Below are 6,067 nucleotides of genomic sequence, written 5' to 3' on the forward strand. Positions count from 1 at the left end.
TGTGGCTATTAAAAAGACCTCTTCACTGTACTTTTAAATGAGTGCTTTGAAAACTGTTACCCTTTTATTCTGGACCATGATTTTGTTAGTTTTGCTACGTACTACTCAGGGAGGAAAAAGCCCCTCTAGATTTAGTAACTCCCGCACCCCATTCCTGAAAATGCGAAATTTGTTTCTCTTTTTTTCCCAATCACCATTTGGCTATTAAAGTTAAAGCAGACTAATTTTATGCTCTCAAATGTTCTCACTTCGCTTCTAGATCTCCACCTTGGAGAAAATGAGGCTGATTGTCTTTGCTGTTGCATAAAAGCATTTCGCAGCTGAATTTTCTACGCGAGTCAGATTAAACAGCTTCTACTGAAAACCGCCTGGGGTGGCTGTGGGAGGCGCTAGCGATGGGATAACGGATAAAAAGGCCTACCTACCCCCTTGGTGCTCAAAATAATGTGTAAAATTAAGATGAGTTCAAACTAGATGGACCAGAAGTTTGATTTTTTTCCCCACTTTGGTTTCACTATAAACTATGAACAGTCATTCATTCCAGAATTTAAATCGTGAGAAGAGTTTTGAGGAAACAGATTTTTTTTTTCCAGGATCTATTTTTTTTAAAGTTATGTGTTTCAAGGCCCCACAAGCCCCAAATAAAAGGTTTTTTTTCAAGTGTTGTTATGTCTAAAGTAAAAGACTTTAAATTACTCTGAATATATATAATTGACTTAATTCCAAATTATGTTTTCTCTTTGTATTTATGGTAATATCGGCAGATAGCACATTTATTTATTTGAGCTGGGGTTGGGTGTGGCTGCCTGTTAGTTAATATTCTATGAAAACCAACATTTCTCTACCTGGGGCATATCTGAACACTCATATTCAAGACGGGTTTCTTTACACCACACTTTGCTAAAGAAATGTAACCTCCAGTAAGTTTGACTTTTATGCCACTTTCTAATGGCAGTCCTACACAGGTCATCTTATGAAACAATTTTCTCTGTTTATCAAACATGTTATAAGTACTTCTCCATCATTTCATACATCTCCAAGAGGTTGGAAATGAGAACCTCTGGTGTTCGTAGAAAAACTGAGGTGAAGAGAACAAGCCTTCCAAATGGATTAGGAGTTGGATTGGGAAGTCTGTCGAACTTTGTCTTCTCGTAGGCATGCTTCTGTGGCTTGGGTGAGTTTAGCAGATGGGTTGATGCTCTTTTCCACCACTGCCTGCCTGGGTGTGTTTGAAGAATTGAGATGAAACTGTGATGATAAGAAACAAAAACTTCCTACCTTAAAGCTACATTTTATACAGCTGGTCCCCTTTCAGTTAATTTGTGTTGCTAATGCACTCACTTCATCTCACACACCTAGATTGCTGGACCTTGTGAAACTGGGGAGTTGGAGGGCGGATGTGAGGCACTGGGCAGGGGTCCTCTCAAGGTCTGCTTTTCCCAGCATGCTTCTGGAGCTTCCCTCATAAGTGTCTGCATCAGCCCCATAAACAAAGTTGAAGGTTAGGGCTTGAAATGGTATGTAGGGAGGCAAAGTGAGATTCCTATACCAGGTGGCTATGTGACTTCTTGAGGCAAATCTCTTAACATTTTTTTTCCTATTTTTTTCTTCTGTTAATGAAATCTTTTTCTTAATATGTAAAATTAAAGGTTTGGCTAAGATGATTTCCAAGTTGCTTTCTAATAATGACATCTGTTTCTAAGGTTATAACAGACAGGGTGAGTTTTTTGCTGTGTAGAGGATGTGAAAGATAATTTCACAAGCTTTAAATATTACCAGTTTCTGTAATAAATACTGCATCTGAGAAGCTAAGGACAAGCGGTGATTGAAGTGCACATTCTGATAAACCAGTTAGATTAACAGATGTGCAAACCTATAGTAACATTATTGCCTGAGTCAGAGACATTCTAATCATTCACATTGGAGAGTGACATATGGTAATGTCATTGACAGTTACTATAGTTGATAAAATTTTTGCTACGAAATGCCTCTAATCATTCTTGCCAGTTTAAAATTCCACTCCTTCAAATAATTTTGAAATTCTAATTAACTGTGTTTTTAAGTGACCTATAAAAAGAAAACACTCATTGATTTGATTCACCCAAATAATACTTCAAAGTAAGTTGATTGACAAAAGAAAAACAATTTTTTTTAAACCACGTTATCTTAAACTGTTTCCAGGCAAGAAGAAAAAAAGGAAGGTGTTTTTCACTTTCCAAATGTGCCTGGTTGAAGGAATATTTACAGTGCTCCATTTTTTCCATAGTGTCCCAATATTTCACTTTGGTAGGTTGTTGGGAGGTTGCAAGGTCTCTTATCAACCTTCCATAGTGGCTACTTCTTAGCAGTAGTTATGGTGATATGATCAACATGAGTTTAAGTGGTGTTCTTTGTGTGTTGTTGATACTTCTTTCTAACACAGCTCCATTTATGGAAAATAAAGAACATACCTTTCATTCCAGGTGAAGGTATTTAAGAAAGAAGGGAATTTGCATTTAGTAAGTCTGTTCTGTGTGTCAGGCGTGGTGTTATCCTCCATTATCTCATCTAGCTTGAAGTTTACTTCAACTCTTAGAGATTAGTAGTGTTTTTTGTTTTTTTGTTTTTACCTATGCTAACACTGAGGTTCAAAGGGTTATTGGGAGATAATAAAAATCTACTCCAGGTCTGAAGACTGAATAATCTTGAAGACTGCCTCACTAAGGAGCCAGTTGAAATCCACTGAGCTTCAAGAAATTTCAAATCTGGGTGGGATGGGAGTTGTAGTTGTAGTAGGTGAATCACTTTTTTGTTCATTCTTACTTTCCTTTTGAAAACTACTTAAAGGGCAGTTGCAATTCTTGAGAAACACAATTGCAGACCATTACATTTTCAAAGAAAAATGGGACTTATGCATAAAGAAAGAAGTTTACAGAGCATTCATTTAGCTCAGTTGGGATCTGGCAAAGCATTTGCCCTCTGGGTGACAGTGCACATCTCAGTCAGTCTGTGTAAGTGGCTGTGTCTGTCCTGCCTGCTAGCAGGAGAAACATATAGAAACAAAGCCATTATATTCTTATTTTTTTGGGTAATGTTAAGTGTTCTCTTCAGCCTGATTTCAGTTGTTTTTTTTGGAAAATATCTCTTTAGTTCTGGAGGTTAAAGTAGTAGATGCATGTCAGATTTGTACTGAATTAAACATGTTGATTTAATTTTAGAGGGATTAAATGTTATATGATTTCCCTGTCACCTTATGACTAGCCAGTCATTTTAGCCTTTCTGCCTTGACCACAGGCAGAGGATTTTAATCATTTTATCAAATTAGGCAGAGTTTCATATAAATACTGAAACATTTGCGGATGGTGGGATTTCATTCTAGTTCATGTTCTTTAATTGATGCATAATAGCCAACTCAATATTTTCTTTTCAACCATGCTTATTGAACATAAATAAAGAAAATATGGGATAAAATATTTGCTAAATCTTATAAAAAGTTTTAAAATATAAATTAGGGAAAAAAATAATTTTTTACTGGAACTTTGTAATCGTTCTTCCATTTAAAGTTAAGAGAAGAAAAATCATTCTTCCATTTAAACTTAAGTAAAGTGGATGAGCAAAATTTAGTTATGTTAATTTTGGCTACAGTAAACATTACTATTTATATTATTGTACTTATCATTAAGAATTTAACATAGAAAAATCCATCTCTGATGTGACAGATTTACATAAAAATGCATTTTTATTGTGACAAGTATGTTTCAAGTGGGTTTCAATAAGTGGGAGCTAAATGCACTATTAAATGGTGGAAACTATTTGTAGTGTGATGACATAATGTTTTTCCTTTTTCAAGAATTAAGATATATTCCTTATATATCCTATATATTCCTTTTATTGGGTAATGATATGTCTTAGAGTAAATGTGATAACCAAATGTTTCTGGTGTAGTGTGTCAATGCGAATAGTTTATTAAAACAATTGTTGATATTGCAGTGTGTTTAAGGCAGATTATATTTTAAATTTGATTGTTTACGTACTTTCCAACAAAGTTGCCTTCTATAGTCAATATAAGTTTAATTTTGTGGAATACAAAACTTTAGTCTTATTTTGTAATGAAATAAGCCAGATGGGTAAACAGTGTGGATTTATTCAGGTCTTAAATCCTAATTTTAAAATTTTAAAGTAGCTTTGTGTTTTTATGCCTGTTCATTTTTTCTATATGACAGGGATATGTGTGTGTTTATTGAGTGTGCTATCATTTATCATTAAATATTAAACATTTGTTTTGCAGTTATATGTGTTGAAGAAAACAGATTTAAAATTTCAAGATGTGAGCTGTAAATCCAATCTCTTTACAATTTGGGTAGCTTTAGTTTTCAGGAGTAAGGATGTATAATGACTACATTAAATTAATCACAGTATAAATTCCTCTCTGAAATTAGTTTACCTTAATTTAAGACTGCATATAATAAAATCTTAGTACTTAAAACTAGAAATTATATTTATTAGGTATCAATATAGCACTGTGGTAAATGTTTGGTTATTTTATAACATTTGGTCATTATTCCAAAAATTGACCATTATTTCAAAAATTCATTACATTTCAATTGGTGTAATTTCTAAATATTAGCTGATTGAGAAATTATAAATACATTATTTTGGCTCCACCAAAGAGGATATTTTAGCATTTTTGCCCAAGAAATTCAAATATGATTATGTATACGTTTAGAAAAAAAAGTAGCAGGTTTTTCTTTTTCTTTTTTTATTTGAAAAAACATGGTGTTAGTAGGTGGAATGAAGATGCAGAAAGCACATGCTCTCACAGTTTTCCTTTTTATTGGCACTTGAAAAACATGATTCAATGAAAAATAAGAACTCAAATTATTTTTCCTAAACCTCCTCACAGTGAATGCAAAATACCCCAAATATACTTTTAGTGAGATGGCAAAAAAAAGTGTACATTGATCTGTGTTTGGTTTAATAATAGTTCTTTGCAAACTGTAAAGGAAGAAATGAGAAAGTTGGGGAGGTGCATATAAGCATAACTTACAGCATCAGAGTAGAAATTAATGAAAGTTAGAATTCTCATAAGATTGAGAAGACACAAATAAAATAGCAGTAATAACAGCTATGACTAAAAATAAAATTGATTGATCCTATAGTGCTTTATTGTTTTGAAATGTAGGTCACAGTTTCTTTGATTACCTCTTCCATACTTATCAAGGTGACATTGCTGAGACTTATGATGCTGGAACAGCAGGGATCTGAGGACTCTGGTTACTGGTACTTTGCATTCTTTTCAGGTTCCTGAAATGTTTTATTTTGCCATTGTCTGATTTAATTTAGACATTGCCTGATTCATTTCCTGAACTGTATTTATGAGCCCATGCCATTTGTGTGACTAACTTAAACAGTGACTTTAGTGCTGTCACATAGATGGCCGATTAGAAAGGAGGAGGATTCCTGGGGTGAGCTCTGTGGGAATAGGGAGCTGGTACCCTGGCTAAGGCTCATTGTGCAACACCATAACTCATTACAAGAGAAGTCACGACGCGATAATGTCAGTGACACATGGGAATAGGAGACCTCTAATATTCAATATGAATTTTCTTTCCTTTAACTTTAAGAATATCAATGTCCAGTTCAGATGGTGGTATTGTGTATGGTTTAGCTCAGGAGTTAAACTGTGGGACTTTCAGTTTTGATGCAGCTACTTATGATATTGAGCAATTTCTCTTTCTAAGCCTGGACCCCTGCCTATAAGAAGGGGGTCATGATAGTACCTACCTCATCGGGTTGATGCAAGACTCATAGGCAATAATCCACATCAACCTCTTACCATTGGGCTTGGCACATGAAGAGTCAGCACATTTGTCAGCTGGTGTTTTTATTACCCCTTTCTATATAATTCTTCTTTGACTTCTTTTTGTTTTATTACTAGAGGCACTCAGGAAGTATTTCCCTCCTTTTCTCTTTAAAGAGTACTTTTGATTTAATACGCACTAAATAGAACAATTCAGGGAATGCCAGTATACCCATCACCCAGCTTCAACAATGAACAGTGTCTGCCTTCTTTTTATTTCTGTTTCCC

At 34.5% G+C, this 6,067-nt stretch overlaps 1 protein-coding gene across 1 annotated transcript in view; it reads left to right on the plus strand.

Moving 5' to 3' along the window:
* Nucleotides 1-6,067, plus strand: part of RASGRF2 (Ras protein specific guanine nucleotide releasing factor 2) — a 181,409-nt gene that overhangs the window by 637 nt on the left and 174,705 nt on the right. The window lies entirely within an intron of this gene.

Source organism: Myotis davidii, unplaced genomic scaffold (genome assembly GCF_000327345.1).
Source record: "Myotis davidii unplaced genomic scaffold, ASM32734v1 scaffold44, whole genome shotgun sequence".
Taxonomy (NCBI): Eukaryota; Metazoa; Chordata; class Mammalia; order Chiroptera; family Vespertilionidae; genus Myotis; species Myotis davidii.